This window comes from Falco biarmicus, chromosome Z, assembly GCF_023638135.1.
Source record: "Falco biarmicus isolate bFalBia1 chromosome Z, bFalBia1.pri, whole genome shotgun sequence".
Taxonomy (NCBI): domain Eukaryota; kingdom Metazoa; phylum Chordata; class Aves; order Falconiformes; family Falconidae; genus Falco; species Falco biarmicus.
The window spans coordinates 80,553,811-80,570,932 of NC_079311.1; the positions used below are offsets into that span (position 1 = coordinate 80,553,811).

General features: G+C 44.6%; 1 protein-coding gene across 1 annotated transcript in view; it reads left to right on the plus strand.

Annotated features, from left to right (window-relative positions):
- The window catches only part of DCC (DCC netrin 1 receptor), a 554,206-nt gene that overhangs the window by 346,333 nt on the left and 190,751 nt on the right, over nucleotides 1-17,122 (plus strand). The window lies entirely within an intron of this gene.

The window sequence follows — 17,122 nt, forward strand, 5'->3', positions numbered from 1 at the left end:
TACTCGTGCATCTTCTTTCTGCAGATTCTTTTATATCATTATATTTCCCCCAGAATCTCAACTGCAGCCATCGCGTGCGGTGTATGGCAGTGCTGTCCTTCTACCTATTGGGATTTGAACCTGTCATCCCACGAGAGGGGTCTTAATCCTGCTGCGGATTTTGGGGTGAAAGGTGTTTCCAGTTCGTTTCCTTCCATATTCACAGGCTCCCGTCTACAGAAAGAAATGTTGGTTTGAGCAAAGACTAGGTTCAAGAAATGCACAAGGGTTTTTTGGCCTTGAATTTCCGAAAGCCCTGCTGAAGAGTTCTGCCCTCGCCCCTGGTCTCTTGTTCAGTGAGGGGTTAATTATTTTATGCTACTTTAGAGCTGGGACAGCTTCAGTGTGAGGATGAGCCCTCTCCTCCCAGCAGCGCAGATCTGCTCAACCCACAGCAAGGGTTCGAACGGACGTGCTGGAATTCCAGGATTTCATCTATCTAGCTCCTCCATTAAAAAAAAAAAAAAATCTCTTTAAAAAAAGGTGTAGGGGGGAAGTGAGAGCTCAAAAAGCTCTTAAAGCACATACAAGAAAATCAGGATTGACATGAGAAAAAAAAAAAAAAAGAGTATTTTATAAAGGGAAACTGTGGAAAAGAATTATTTCCCTCTCTCCTTTTGTCCCAAACTAAAAATACACGTATTTCTGTCCTCTCCATCCTTCTGCAGCATCATCTGTTGAGAAAATAGGGAGGAAGGAGGGGATGTACTTAGTCTTCCCATACACTTTTTGTTTCTCTCAAACTTGTGACATCTCTGTGGGCAGGATCCTTTAAGAAAAAATCTTCAAAATACTGTCTTTAGATTACAACTGCTTTGCCCCTGCGACGACAAAGGAATCTGATAGCCAGGGGATGGTTCAGAGGTGCGCTGGCTATTTATGCATATGCTGGGAAATAAAGGAACAGCCAGACCCCAGGGCATGGTGGTGTTCCTGAAGGGTGCTGAGCAGGTCCACGGGCTGCCCCAACATTTCTCCTCCTTCCCCCAGGCCCCTCGCCTGCTGCTGGCCGCCCCAAGGGCTCCTCCACCAAACTGGATGCCCCTCATTGTGTCCTTCCCATCTTCAGGAGCAGAGAGGGACCCTTTGCTCCCTACCTGAGCACCCCGTGGCAGAAGAATGCTGAATCAACTACTATACGATCTGCTATTCTGGGCATTAATGTTCCAGGCTGATAGATTTTTGCTCACCCATGTTGACCTTAGGTGGCCGTGGTCCTGGTTTATGGTGGCCACCTGGTAAGGAGTCCATCTCCTTCCAGGACCAAAGCTGTGGTTAAGAGCAATGCCTTAGTTTGCTTCCAAGGAATTCAGACTTCTAATATCCTTACATTTATCTTCCCTTAATCCTGGTTTAAAAAAAAATAAAAAAAAAAATCTTAGATATCCTTTGTTTACCTCTTAGTTTTTGCTTTGGTGTTCTTGGTTGGTTTTTTTCCTGCCCCGTTATTTGTAAGTTACCTGTGTTGGATTTCTGAGCTGTTCAGAGAGATTAACAATTTCATTACGGAAACAGTTGGCAGGATTTTCCCTGCCAAAAGTTAGTGTCTATCCTTCAGGTAGCAACAGCTGTTCATGATTCTTGTCAGTTAAAACATCCACAACGGCGGTTTCAGTTGAATCAAGTGAAATTTTGCGAATCTAGTGGTGTGGAAGAGTGGAAGATAATTTTGAAGTGTCTGTCACAGCTGTTAACCCTGGGAAGAAACAGGAATTGGGTAAGAAGCCTGAGAATCAGGTGGGGGTGGTTGCCTTTTTGTAATTATTACAAGCAATAGGACAATTAACAGCGTGGTTTGCATGGGTAGGGCATGGAGAGCCTGACCCTGCATCCCCCATGCTGGCGATGTGCGACTCCGTTTTCTCTTTTATGGGGAATAATCACTATGGGCCAAAAACATCTGGCACACCAAGGTAAAGGCAGATGGAACCTGCTGAGTTTAATGGCTTAATTAGGGCGATGTTAAATTCTATAGATTCCCTTCAGCGGCCATGATTTGCCCCGTGCACCAGCAGTGGTGGGAACTGCCCGGACTCTCCCCACAGACCTGGAGCTCAGATGCATAACTATTTGTCTGCACCCTGGCTATCAAATATAATCATTTTTCAATTCAATCAGATGACAAAACATTAAAAACAAAGTTAATTTCCATTACCTTTGACTGGAGAAAAGTATGTATCTAAAATTAGAAATTAAAGTGAATCCTCCTGAAAACAGCTTTGTCTGGAAAAGCCAAAGTGCAGTGTGAGAAGGTGGTGAGATGAACGAATTGCTGTTTGCTTCAGTAAGCATTGGCCAAGGTTCGGGGTGATGTCTGGTCTCCAGTTTTGAGCCCTTCCATGAAGGGACAGAGCTACACCAGGGAGGAAAGCCTTGGGAATCATCAGAGGGTCGTACAGAGAAGGACCACAAGAACTGGGAGGCTTTTAATGTAGGTATGGAAATGAATGAGTGAGAACACACAGGATCCCAGTCTGCAAATTTGCAGACAGTAATGGAAAAGTCAAGAACATCATTCGCTCTCCAAACCCCATGGCAGGCAGCAGGATTCAGGGTGCAGAGGACCACGATGCTCCAACCTTTCTGATGGTGTCCATCACTAAATGTCATGAAGAGCAAATTTTCGACCAGCATCTGCCAGGGTCCACTGGTGTAACTGTCTGCCTGGGGGCAGATGGATGGACTTCAAAGTAAAATCCAGCAAAGAAACGAGAGAAGTCAAAAATAGTAACGGGGACAAAAAAGATACTGTTAGCTATATGTGTTTCTTAAAAATCAATGGCAACATATAGCCAGTCTACCAGGAGGAATTATTCTCACTTCTGGCCTGAATTATTCTGATGTGAAGTTGCTCAAAATGAAAACAACTCTCTTGGATTTCAACTGCTATGTTGCTTATTGTATTAGAATCTGGCTTATTATATTTTACTGCTGTTGTTGTGTTTGCAGGACTATGTTCCTGTGCTAGCTGTGTGACATTTACCTTCCTGCGTCATTGCCCAACGCTGGTAAAAAGCAAAATCAACCTGCTTATATCCCAAAATTAAGGTATTTTTCCTAGCGTGTTGAAGGCATGCTTAATGTAACGCTGACTTGAAACCAAGCTTTTTCACAGAAATCGAAAGCCATATAAAAATTAATGTTGCATATGTAATCTTGTATATTTGCACTACTGTAGTTACGCTGTGCCGTTCGGAACTGAAATCCCATTAAGCCTTGCCTTCAGCATGTGAGGGGTGGTTTTATGTTGAAATTTGTGTATAAACAAGGAAACTACAGTCCGAGTGTTATCTTCTCTAAAGGGGGCTTGGTTTAGCCAGTGGTTCAGTTGCTTCAGCTGGGTTTTGTCCCTAATTAATATGGGATGGAGGGAAGTGGGTGAGGACCTGCCCATCTCCACTGGCTGGTTTTGGGAGCAGGGCTGTGCAGCCCTGACTCCAGCACGCTAGTTGGGAGAAATCCCAGTTTGCACGTGGCTGTGGGCAGGATGGAGCAGGTGGGATTGATTCTGGAGTGATGGAGTGCTCTCTGCGCTCCCCTGGGCATGGAGCCTTGGGCTGATAGTCCTAGCAGATGTGATGGGGCGATGCCTGCCCGCTGCTTCTCTTCCACTGGGAGAATTTTCCACCGAGGAGTTTGTAATGTTTTATTTTGTGGCTTATTCTAAACCAATCTCCATGCTCTCGGTCAAGTTTGCAAGTTGCTGAGGGGTGCTAGATGGGATACGGTGGTCCCACAAAACATTTGGTGCAAAAAACAACCAAAAAACAACCCTTTCTCTCTCTCTCTCTTTTTTTTTTTCTTCTTTTTAAATTATTCCTGTAAATGATGCCAAGTGTAGTCCAAATTCATCCCTGGCGCTGTGGCTATGGGGAGAGGATGGCACGCTGCAGGGTATCCTGCACATGGGGCCCCATTCCTGGCTTCATTTGCAGGCAGGGGGTCTCCTGCTATGGCAGCCACCTCTGCAGCAACAAGCTGCCAGAGGACATCCCCCAGGGCAGTGTCCCTCGGATTCCGAGGGGGTAGAGGTGGCCGTGCCACCACCTTGGGACCATGGGTACCCCATAGCTGTGGTTATGGCTGGCTGACTGCAGTCACGGCGGCGGTGGACCGCTGTGATGTTAATTTTTTACGCACAATGCTAAACCTGGATCGTGGATTCCCGGTTGTGGGCGTGGGAGGGGGGTATTACCTGGCATATCTGTCCCCTCTGTGCTTCGATATCCGCAACCCTCTGGCGCCCGTGTCAAACGGCACACCAGCTCTGGACACCCTGGGATGTGCTTTTCCTCTTGCTTTTCCTTCAGTGAGGGCTTCCCTGGCTTGGGCAAACCTTGTGGCTCCAGCATCGCTTTGTTCCCCTTGTTTGTACAGCCAGCATAGCTGTGAGTGTTTGGCCAGACCAGCCAAAAGAGCTGTATGTGCTAAATACATGCTTAGTGTCCCTGTCACGTTTCAGGATCGCTCTGCGTGCCACCGTTTTTCCACTGCTGCATCCCGGGCATCTCATTGTGCTCTGGGTCGAGGCCTCTTGAGCTTCCCAGCTTAATAACTTCTCTGCTTCACCATCCAATATTATTAAAATATATTTAGTATTCAGGGATTTAGATCCCGACCTTCTCTAATTATTGACACCTATTTAATTTCTCCTTTCATCCATGGCCAAGCCTGGTACAGCTGCTATGGCACATGTATATACATCATTGTTGCCAGCACAAGCTGATTGGCATTCATGCTTGAGTGTCTTTTTATTTTCTCCTTGGATGCTGGGAGCAGCCTGAGTAGCTCAGAAACTAAAGAGCTTCATCTATTAGGCGTGACAGATTTGTATTCAGCGGTAAATGCCTGACCTTGCTCAAACTCCCTCATCCATTCCCATCATCCCCTCCCAGATGAAAGATTCTGCTTAACTCCTGCTTCCTGTCTGTCGCCTTGGAAACGGGGACGAAGCGAAGCAGCCCGAGAGAATAACTAATAAGAAAATATCTCTGGTGTAAGAAGAAAAACAGGGTGCGAAGAAAGGCGCCCGCCATGAGCCGACATGCGAGGAGCTTTTGGGGTGGGGGGGGGGGGAGGACTTTGAAGGGGATCAGATGTGAGCAATATAGTCGTGGTCCCCCGCGGTGGGAACGGGCTAATAAACGGGCTGAAATGGCACCGCCCTCCTGCTGTGGAACAATACATCTTAGCTTTAGGTTTCCACCTGGGTGTGTAATGGCGTTGGAGCGCTTGAGTGCTGAAACTTGTGTTTGGGGCTTTGGCACAAGGTGAGCAGGCGCAGGGCAACCTCTGCCAGCACTGCCCTGCCCTCCCCTTCTCATGGCGATTACATTAGCCTGCCTCTTAACCTCTCACCATCTCTCGGTTTTCATGGTTTCCCAGGATAGAGGGGAAAAAAAAAAAATTAGCCTTCAGCCCAAGTCTGGATTTAAGCTGGAAACTTCTTTAGCTTCCTGTTTCTGGAAAAGCCGCTTTGGAGCGATGCTGCAGTGGGAAGGGTCAGCCATTAAAGACCACAGCAAACGGTTTTCCTCCTGTGCTGTACGCTCATTTGTGTCTGTAGTCATTAATGTGTAGTATTTATGTTAGATAAACATGTAGTGTTTATGTTAGGTAATGTGCAGTAATTATGTTAGATATACCTATGAAATGTTCTAGATTAACACAAATCTCTTAGATATTTACAGAGGTTGCCATGAGCTTACTGTGCTGGCTGACTCCGGTGCTGAACTCAGTATTTTCAGCTCAACTGTTGCACCGGGTTTCCCATCCTGAAGAATCCTGGGCAGTAGGCGGTAGATTTGGGTCGGTCTGGTTTTTGTTGGGTTTTTTTTTTCCCCACCAGATTTGCTTTATTGCATGTTCTGTATTTGCTGAATGGGATTATGTGCTGGGTTGAGGTCAGGCATCTTTAGCTGTTATTTCTGCGTCAGTCTGGAAAAATGTATATATAATCTACAAATATATCCATACGCACTAAACACAACTTCACCATGAACAGTTTGGTCTGTTGTATCCGTCTGTGTTTTATCTTGACTAAAGTTGTATGAATTCCTGCGGTTCTCGTGATTCCTGTCGCACATGGATAAAGAGCCCACATGCCGTAACTGAGCACCTGTGGTGCTTTTGGGTCCTCAGGGGTTTTGGGGACATGGAGGGAGCACAGGTGATGCCTCCAGGGCAGCCTGCAGCAGTTGCTGGCAGACCCAACCTTTGTCCTGGCTGAGAAGAGTCGACGGCAGAAGCTCTTCATGATGGCTTTGGAACAGGTTTCTGCAGCGATGCAGTGCAGGTGTGTGAAATACCACATGTATTTTATTACTCTTGGAGTCTGTGCCCCCCTTTTGGTGGTCACGTATGTGCAAGGAGGAGATTTGGACAGTTAAGGTGTAGCAAGCACTGGGTATAAGGGAGAGGATGGCATTATGGAGTGGTAAATAGCAAAGGGCATTAAATCCTTCTAGCAACAGGTCTGATACTGGGGAAAATTGTTGGATTGTTGAGGTTTTTTTATGATGTTAAAAAAAACCCCAAACATGCTGTGCTCATCCTGCATTGCAGTGTTTTCTCAAGGTTTTAATGGTGAAATAAGGAAAAAACACTGTCATAGGAATTTCATCACACGGTGTGTATTCTCCAACAGCTTCTTTCACAAAGAAGTGTTGTAAAGAAGTAAAAGTAATTAAAACATAGCTGAAAAATATTTGAAGTGGGTAAAGGAAAGAAGATGTTAAAACACCTGGAAAAAGAAGGGAAGTTTATGGTTGCAGACTCGCAAGAGGATTTTTGTGATAAAATAGATACCACATATATAAACGGATAGGAAACACTTCAGATGAATAGCTGGGTTCACAGAACTAAGAAAGAGGTGAAGATGGGTCATTTAAAGCAGGACAAGAGGAAAAGTATATGTGGGCTTGCGAAGAAGCAGGTTCTTTTGCTAATGTTGATGTGATCAGCTTCAGAAGGGAAGGATAATGTGCTGGGAAGAGAAGAAACCAGAAAGGAGGTTTTATAAAAAAAACCCTACCCATTGATCTCAAGAATCAATAATGTGAAAATACGAAAAGGAAGAAAAAAAAAAAAGTTGAAGTGCCTGTGTTTGGGTAGAAGTGAGCCAACATCAACTGTGCAAAGCTTTAAGCTCCTCTTCAGCGCAGGATTTTTGATGGAAGCTCCAGGTGGACTGGGCAAACCACTGAGTTCATGTGGTGGGCAATTCAGCTATTTCAACGCTGTTTTTAGGTTAAATCTGGGGTGAGAAAAGATGAAGCTGTCTAGAAATGGAAACTGTGAATGTGTATATTGCTCCGCTGACGTTAAAAAATGGAAAGCGAGCAGCTGTGGGAAGTATTAACAAACTGGGGTTGCGCCAGCAGTGGGGGAGGGGGATGTAAGGCGGTCTGGGGCAGGTATCCATTCATAATGAATTAAAAGATGGGAGATAGAACAGCTGCGGAGAGGGCTCTGTGGGAAATGCCGTCTTCAGGATCAACCCGATCTCCTTCCTTGATGTGCTTCCACGCTTGATCGATGGAGAGCACCGCATAGGTGCTGGTGGGGGGGGGGCCCGGGGGGTGTGTGTGCTGGGCTGGGGCTGCCTGGTGCTCTTGTTCAAAGCATGACCAGCGTTTTTGGTGGGTTAGAGATGGGCACATGGACTGAGCAAACGAGGCCTATTGAAATGCCGTGCTTTGACTATAGCCTACTAGAAAATCATATATATGGGAAGAAGAAAGCAGGTGATCCTGGAGAAATACCACAGAAAGGCATCACCTTGGAGAGGACGGAGGAGAAACACCGCATTCAAACAGGAATCCTCCGGAGTGCTATGAAGAAGAGGGATAATGCATTAAATACATTAATTTGGGTATCTAAGTAGAGGATTAGCAAGCAGGAGGGGGGAGCTGCTCTGATGCCTCCCCACCGTGCTCCCGAGGCCACCTCTGCAGTCTGGGCTGGGTGGCTTTCCAAGGGTTTCAGCTAGCTTTCCCCAGGGTACCTTTCAGCCAAGCACGAGTTGTTTAAACACGATCCCCAGGCACAGAATCCATTGTCGGTCCAGCGCTATGTTACTACAGAGATGCAACCCCGAGAGCTGCTGTTGGGAAGTCCGGGCTGCCTTTGGAAAGGGAGTTTGGCAGAAAGAGGAGATGTTTGGCCAGCAAGAGAGAGCACAAAAACCTGTTTCACTTGTTGATTTGCACTAACATGATTTCATTTAATTGGCAAAAATGGAATGGAGTTAAAGTGACATGAATAAAACCTGAATTTTTTGGAAGAAGAACGAAAAAATATTTTTTTAAAAAAGAAAATTCAGATTTGCAGAGAATGCTGTTTTCATTGGAACAGCTTTCAGTCATTAAAATTTATTCAGCTCGGCTTTTGGGGAGGAAGGGTGTTACTGGTGGAGGGAAAGGAGCTGTAGTGGGGTGGCTAAAAGGCATGTTTTGCTCTTCCTGTGTTACAACAAAATTCAGTGTTTCTGTTGATGGATTAAACAGAGTATAGGTATTTGTATCAGAATGCATTCTGCAAGGCCAACTGTGTGGAGGAATGTGATTGTCACATTTAATGAAGCGTGGTGTGCTCTCATCTATATGGGTTTTTTGTTGTTTTTTTTTTTTAAGCAGGGTACTGAAGATGCCGTTATAGAAAACTCTTCTGTTACAGAAATTTCTGAGGGAGTAGAGGGGAAGGAGCTATAGTTGCTGCTAACAGAAGGAAACTCTTGAAATAAAGAACTCCTATTAAAGGTTTAAATTAAAGGGGGGGAAATGGAGATGCACAAGTACATTTGCAAGTCTGTTTGTAGACAGCTGTTCCTTTACAGAAGCTGTAATGCAAGGTCTTTGTAACCTTGACAGAATTTGCTGGGGCAATGTCTGTACAAAGAGGAATCCACTTTTTGCAATATGTTAGTCGCACCCTGGCTTTCCATCAGATATGCATGAGTATTTCCCCAGCATTTTCTCTTTTGTTAAAACTGTTGGGCTGTATTCTGCTCTACACATGAGTCGTTTTGATATTATTTATTTATTTATTTATTTATTTACCAGGAGCTTTGTACATCTTTTCACTGTAGCAAGGAGAGGGAAAAGAGCCGTGTCCTCTGCTGAGCCGTGGCAGATCCGTCTGGGCTGGTGATATATTATGGATGCTGGATCCAAAAGCATGCTTGTTTGTTTTGGCTCTGCTTTCAAGACCCTTGTGCCACAGAATCAATATTGTTTAATGTCAGTCTTGCCAGCTCTTCCTTTCTTTTGGGAATGAAATTAATTTTCTTTGACTTGGCATGTGTAGGACAACAGCGTCCCCCCTGACCTACCGCTTGAGCGTATGCATTTATCCTAAGAGTGGAGGTTGGGAGGGAAACGGCTTTTAAACCATTAGACATGGCAGCTTTAGGACGTGAGCAAGGACTAGACTGAGGGCAGTCCTCCCGTCATACTACCCAGGCTCCAACTTCTGTTGGATAGACCAAAAGTGGCTATTTTCCTTTCACTGAAGGCTTTTTGTTGGCATAACATCTGCGCCCCGGTGGTCCTTCGTAAAGTGATGAAAATCCCTTTCCACGTAACGATCCTTTGGTTGGACCACACAGGGCATCCCCTACCCCACACACATGGTTTTTTATCCATGATTTGTTGGCTTCATCATAGAGAGCGTGGAGTTTACAAAGCCTAGAAGAAGTGGTGTGTAGGATTTTCTTTTCTTGTAACCTTACCAATTATCTGTACCTGATTAGGTGGGATTTTTGACATGCACTCTAAAGCCAATGGATCACAAGGTGACCTTTAAAAGGTTTTGGTAAGGCACCCCTCTCCCCACCTCTTAATCTGATCTGCATCTTGAGTATCAAAACTATTCTCTTGTGCCTTCAGTAAACTGTATGTTTGCACTGCTGGCCTTGGAGTGCTGGGCTTTCTTTTATTTTGTCTTTTCAGTTTAGCGTGAATTTCTTGAGGTTGGAAAACGTAATGCGTTTTTGCTGTGGATAGATTATTTTCTTATCAGCCTCCGCTGATTTCTAGTCGAACGCTTTGGGGTTTTGCCATTGCACCAGACTGGGGAGAATTATTCTAGTGTGACCACCGTTTGAATGTACTCTTTGGTCTACTCCTGAGTTTCGCCGGAGGCAGTTTGTCTGCTGCCATTTCTTACATTACCCCGATGACCTGAGCAAGAAAGCCCAATCTGTCAAGCAGAAAACGGTGTACTGTTTAAAACAGTGTTTTGCATTAAGGAAGTCTTACCATTATTTTTTTTTTAATTGAATGGCGTAAATGAATTTGAAACTGCGTACGGATGGAGGAGCAAACATTTTACATTATGTCTTTTCCTCAAGAGAACAGAGGGAAGTTTGCTGTGTCTTCCCTGTGAGGAATGCCTTTGCTCCAAAATAAAATAGGCACGGGTATCGGGAAGGCAATATGGGAGCAGAGCCCCGGTTTTCTCTGGCCAGTGCTGGAGCTGGTCAGGGTGCTGGCACACCCCGCTGGCTCTTTCCTCACACCCGTCTCAACAACTTGGAGTAGCTGCGATGCAGGATCCGCCTTGCCACTTACCCCACATTGCTTGAGTGTGTTCTCTCTGCTCACGTTTTCTACTGCCTGCACGGGTGGATTTTTGTTTCATCTTTCTTGCCACCTCCCTGCGGTGTCTGAGGTTGCTGTCAAAGCTGTACGTAGGTGTGCAAGAAGTGTGTTGAGTATGGCCTCGTGTCCGGTCGGGTGTTCAGCTCGGGGATGCTTCACTTCTCTGGTTTCTGTCTGTTAATTTGCCAGAAGTGACAGCAAAAGCTGGAACTCCCTTTACCTGTACTGGTTGCTGCATTCCCCGCTGAGAATTAATTGACAGTAAGCAATTAACTGAAGGCATATTAATCCAACATAATGCAATTACGAGAAGCCTTATCTCTTTAGCTTCTTCTTAATAAATTATTAAAGGAACAGGGCTTAATATTGCCTTACGAAGGTCTCTGCTGATGGCTGCTTTCTGGAGCCGGGGCAGGATGCAGTCCTCCTCCGCCATCGCAGTGGGGCTCTTTCACCACCTGGTAGTTTCCAGCTGGCCATTCACCGCCGCAGACGGTGCACCGTGCCAGAGGGCTCACTGGGCGGGTGTTTGTAGGCGATGCAAAAAACCAAAGTCTTAACAAGTTTAACTCCTCTTAGGCTGTCCCTGACAGATGTGTCTGGCTGCAGGACGGAGCCCTGCTGTGGCGTCTGCCCAAGACACCAGTGCTGCTCAGGTTAATGCAGCTGTCACAGCTGGTTGAATATCAGAAGTGGTTACTCTGCTCCGGCTTTGAGTACTTTGCGGGTTTCTACACAACGCTACAAAGGGTAAACCTGTTTCAGTGCTGGTGGGATGAGGTCCTTGGCGACCTGGCGTTGGGCTTTATGTGACCCGGGCTGTGTTTCAGCACACACAGCGTGGGGTGTACGGTTAGGGTCGTCCTGTGGCCCTTTTGTGAGAGGAACAAAACGTAATATATTCATTTTCCTGCAGATTTGATGACTTGCAGCCAAATCTGCATTAACAGCACCAGTTGGTAGGATTTGTTTCAAGCCTTGGCAATGGCCTGTTTGAAAATGATCCCTGCTTTTAATGAAAACTTCCCCCTCCACTTATTGCTGCGTCTGAGCGATGCCACCAGCAGTGGAAGGAGATGTGAATGGCTGTTTGCTGCTTTGTAGAAGATGGTTAGCATGCAGGAGGAGAGCAAATGTTTGCCAGCAACATAACATGTTCCCCAGAGAACCAGCTCCTGCATAAGTTAGTGGTCTTGACATGGCAAAGGTAATTCCGTACACAAGCAAACCAAAATGATTTGGGTCCCTTGCTCTGATGCTTACATGGGACAGCCTGGAGTGGGTAGAGGGTAGGTCTCTACGTCCTCAGCTGAGGAGGTGCAAAACACCCAAAGCTCCTTTGGAAAGGAGGTAAAAAGTGGCAGCACTGTGAAGGAGCCAGAGCTCTTCAGGCCCGCAGAAGGAGCCAGCAGCCTGTCATTGTTTCAGGTCCTCGTGGCAGATGATTTACATGCAGATCAGCCCCGGCATGCTGCTCTGAATTGCCTCCCGTACAGAATAACTCAGACCTTCAAATCGCTTTGAATAGCTTGGGCTGGAGCTATAGATTTCTGCAGGGGTCTCTGCTTGATTACATTTCTGGATGGATTCACAAATTTATAAAAATAAGGTAGTTCATTTATTTGGGGCCGAATGGAAGACACGTGAAGGAATTTGATGTGTCTGATGGGGGGGGGGGGGGGCGTGGAAGTGTTCAAATGTAATGATTACCTTGAATTTTGAGAGCTCTGACCTGCTACATCGTTAACGCTGGAGCTCTTGTGTACCATCTGCTGGGTCCGTGTTTTTTCCAGGCTTTCTTACGGATGAGCCTGGGAAATGGTTGCTGTATTCAGGTTTTGATTTACTATCCCCATGATCAGCCCCAGATCGTTTCCTGTGGAGCTGCACCAGCACGCAGCCTCACCACTGCCGATCATATGGATGGGAGCGCCTTTTTTTTTTTTTTTTCCTGATTTTTGTTGATTTTTTTCCTGTTTACGGGAAATGTTGATTTGGGGCTGGTTTTCCTCTATCCTTTTGCAGAACCACTCTTAAACAGCATTTCTGCATGTTTGCTTCTTTCTTTGTCAAAAGCATTGTATTTATTCAGCGAGACCAACAGGAGCTGTTACCCCAAGTGCTGACCTGCAGGACTGTGTGGACTCCCTGTTGTTGCTAAGCCTTCTCTGAGCCATGCCTCATGTCCACCCCCCAAGTGCTGGACCAAATCCTGACCGAGCCACCTCCTTGGTGCCATGGGAACATCTCCTGAGATGCAGCTCATGCTCCCTATCTCTTGCTTTTCTTAGCAGTCGTTATTCCAACGTATAGGTGGCTTTTGTAAACATCTCCAAGACTTTCTTTTCTGGATGTCTGTTGTCATCCTTATTTGTTCCTACAAGGAGAGCCCCAGACTGGAACTGCTTAGGTAGACTGACATTGCTTTGACTGGCAATGGCTACCCAGGAGGGATTGATCTCCCAGTCGTGACACCACTTTGCGTCTCACATCCACGGTAGCAGGGAGAGCTTCTCATGCAGTAGGAACCTCCTCAGGCTCCAGCAGGATGTTCTTCCAGGCTTGTAATAGCCACCAGGATGGTATTTACTCACATTAATAGATATGTTTTTCCCCTCATCCTTCCCTGTCTCAGGGAAGCTTGAGGGTTAGCATCTTTCCCACCATGATAAGATATATTCCTCTCTTCCAAGCTGCCTTATTTTCACAGAACGTAACTCCAGAACTTTCTAAGGCTGCTGTCTGAAGATGATGGATGTGGCCCCTTCTCAGGAGTGGCTTCTGAGGGAAAGGTGGTCACCACTGTGCGCTCCTTGCCATTGTTCTTGCCAGCTTCCAGCACAATGCGAGAAACGGGCTGTTCCTTATGGCTGCCAGTTGTTAGCCTGACATTTCTGAGCACATGGCACAGCATGACATTTTTCTGTGATGACACACGATAAAAGCTTATTTATGGGTCTTGGAATACCTGTAAGAGAGATCTTGTGCTTTTTCAGCTCCTCAGGACTTGGCATAGCAATCGGTTACTGGGTCTTTGTACAAAGACCCAAGAAGAATAATCCTTTTTTTAAATTCTTCCTCATCTATTCCTTCAACGCCAGGGTTGGTACAGACGGTTGTCCACATTTTTCTTTCATGCTCACATGTCTGTAGGTTTTTTTGGTGGTGAATATATTACCCGTATCACCCATACTGTAATGCTTTTCATCATCACAAACTGCCAGGAGTCAGTGAGTTTTTAGGAAGGTGGTCTTTTCCTTTCTTTTAAATAATGCTTCCTTTTACTGCATAAAACACATTTCTTTTTTTTTTTTTTTTTTTTTTTTTTTTTACATAAAACCCCCCATTCTGTTCCCATTTCTCTTCTGGCTGCCTTGCATTTTCATTAGCTTCCTATGCTAGTAGCGATTCACTTTCAAGAGTTCAATATCAATTGTCATTTGAAAAAAATCTAAATTCCTGATTTATATTCTAGCCCCCTTATTGTATGGAGTCATAGAATACAGTTCTTTCAGCAAGATCCATCAGAAAATGTTTTTAAGTTCTCTGAGATCTTGAGTCCCTTTAGAAATGTGTTTATTGCTTTCTCCTTCCAAAAAATAGTCATCCCACATTAAAGCCTGAGTAATTTGTCTCTCTTTGCAAATAAAATGTGAAAAGTTTAGTATCATTTTAGAAGTAAAAAACCTGTTCTCAGAACTGTGAAATCTTTAGGTCAAGAAAATTCCATTATTCCCTTAGTCGTTCAGCCAGAGAATTTGTGTTTTAAACCATGAAGTTTGCAGAAAGACATGGGAAGGAAGAAAACGGCAGGTTTCATCCGTGTATGGCTGGGCATCCTTTCCACGTTGCAGAGTTTCAGCCTGACTTTCAAAATTCCAGCCAAGATTAAGCCTCCATAAATGTCTGGGCATCTTTGACACCTTGTGTTACGCACCGGCGTGCATAGAGTTCCTTGCTGAGAGGTTAAAGATGTCAGCGGCACAGGCGAAGACAGTGAAATATTTAGTTCCATTTTCCCTTCAGTGACTAGCTGGAAAATAACTCCGCCGACGGCGCTGGTGATTGTTTACATCTGCCTGCAATCTTTGGCGAATCATCTTTCATAAGTACTGTGGGGAAAAAAAATAATATTTATTTGTCTGTCATCTTAACTGCGGCTTGAAATACCTCAATTGGGAAACTTTCTTGTTCTTGAAGCAACTTCATCATGTTTGGTGCTGTTGCTTTGTCTCAACTTTGCCCGTCACGGTGCACGCAATGAATAAGAGGGATGTATTCTGCTGTTTTCTGTCTCCACTGCTCTCTCTCCAGTTCCAGCCTTGCTGAATAATGCTACATCCGGAGGTGGTCATTGTTGGCGGAGCTGGTGAGAACCGTCCCTTTTCCCAAAATGGGGTGCAAAGGTGGGATGCTCCTCCGGATGGGGGTGGTGGAGCTGCGGGCTTGTTCCAAGGAGGGATTCTCCCACCGCTCTGGGCAGCAGCTCCCTCTCCCTTTCTCCTTGAAAAAAACTTGTAAAGGTCTAGCACTCATCCGAATGCAGGAACATCTCTCTCGCTCTCTTTTATCTCAAATTTCTTCTCAAGACAGGAAAACCGCTTCTGCCTGGCTCTGAATAATAACATAGAGCATGGAGGAGCCCTGTTGATATCAAAGCATTCGTAGCGTAAGCACTGTTCAGGATGAATAAGGATATCATCATTCATCCCTCCAACATCAAATGTTTTCCTGTAATTTTTAATTCTTTATAGATTTATATGGGCCTGCTTTATACCTTTGAAAACAGCAAGGAGTTTGCCCTTGACCTCAGGCCAAAGAGGTGCCAAATCGCACCAACACAGACTGTTTTAAGCTGAACTGTAGAGGACTTCGTTTTATTTATTAATTTATTTGTTTGTTTGTTTGTTTGTTTATTAAGGAGTTTGTTTCTCTGATTTTGCACGTTAGAGGACTATTCCCTCTCGTAACAAACTCAGTGCAAGGGAATGTAATAAACTAAAAGCAAATCAACAGTGTTATTCTAAATTCTCTGTCCTCATACAATCTGTCTTGTAATTTTCAAAGGAAACAGTATAAAACTTGCAAGACTAATAATCATAATTATTATGAATAATAAATCCTGAGATGTTATTACACAATAATAACGCACCCTCCCATGCTGTGCTTTGCTGTTTAAGCTCCCTGATGATTATAAAGTCACTTTAAGTCTGTCGTCTGACATGACGAGGAACCATAACCCCAGCCACAGAAGATTTCTCTTTTTTTTTTTTTTTTTAATCACTGCAGTTCAAAATAAAATTGCATTTACTGTTTCAAAAGGAAGGATTCCTTCTTTGGTCCTGCAGTTTTTCTGCTAAGAAATGGTATTTCATTTCAAAGCATTATCCAGGAGAAAAAGCAAGCAGCATTTCCAACCAAAGTGATGTGATGACCTTGGGCAAGGAACAGAGCTGGGAGAGGAGGGTGGTGTTGTCAACTTCTAAAAAATAATAATCCAAAAAAACCAACAAAAAAACCCCAACAAACCCAAACCCAACAAAACCTCAAACCAAAGTGTAGTAAAAATCTAAATTATGTATTAATATTTGTCCAGGCGTCACTTCTCACCTTGATGGCCCCCATCCGTGCCATCCCCCACGGGAGCTCCTCTGGAGGGTCCTTCCCTTGCCCACCTTGCCAATTCCACTGTGGGTTTCAGAAGCTGGTTTGGGTGGCAGACAGCCTTCCTCGGTGAGGGGTCAGCTTCGTGTACCATTTGGACATCAAGGTCTTCCACAATGGGCTGTCTCACGTGCTCGCTGTACCCATGTATCCAGGTGCAATGGGATTTTTCCTCATTAATGCATAACTTTAACCAAAATATTTATTTTCTAGATGCCCACATGATCGTTTACTACAATGATTTCCAGATCAAATTTTGGCTCAGTAGCTTCTCTATAAAGCCAAATAGTTTCAAAACCTTTTTTTTTTTCTTCCCCCCACCCCGCACCCCCTTGTACTGAGTAAAATATTTCTCCCGTTAAATCCCCCATATCCTTCTCTTCTCAAAATATTAGTGGGAGGTTCTCCACTGAAAAATTGCAACCTAATAGGTGAGAAAAAGGCTGGAAATTACAGGTGCTTGAAGAGAGAATTAGAATGGCAGAAAGCCAGCAATTTTTGAGATGCTACCGTAACTACCACTATTATGTATAATTCTTTTAAAGTCTATAGCAAAGTAGATAATGTTAACAAAACTATTAGTATCACTACACATTGCTATAAATATCATTCCTGTTGTCTCAGAGTAACTGCTTTTCTAATGGGGCATAGTGACTTTAATTAATATATAGATTAGTTCTGCTGGTTTCTGGCTTTTATCTGTAAATCCAATATCCTGAAAAAAAACTTTCCTTAAGAAATATGTAACATATTACGGTATTTTTTTCAGTACTTTGTACCATGATAATGCTCTCAGAATTAGTATTCAACCCATCTGA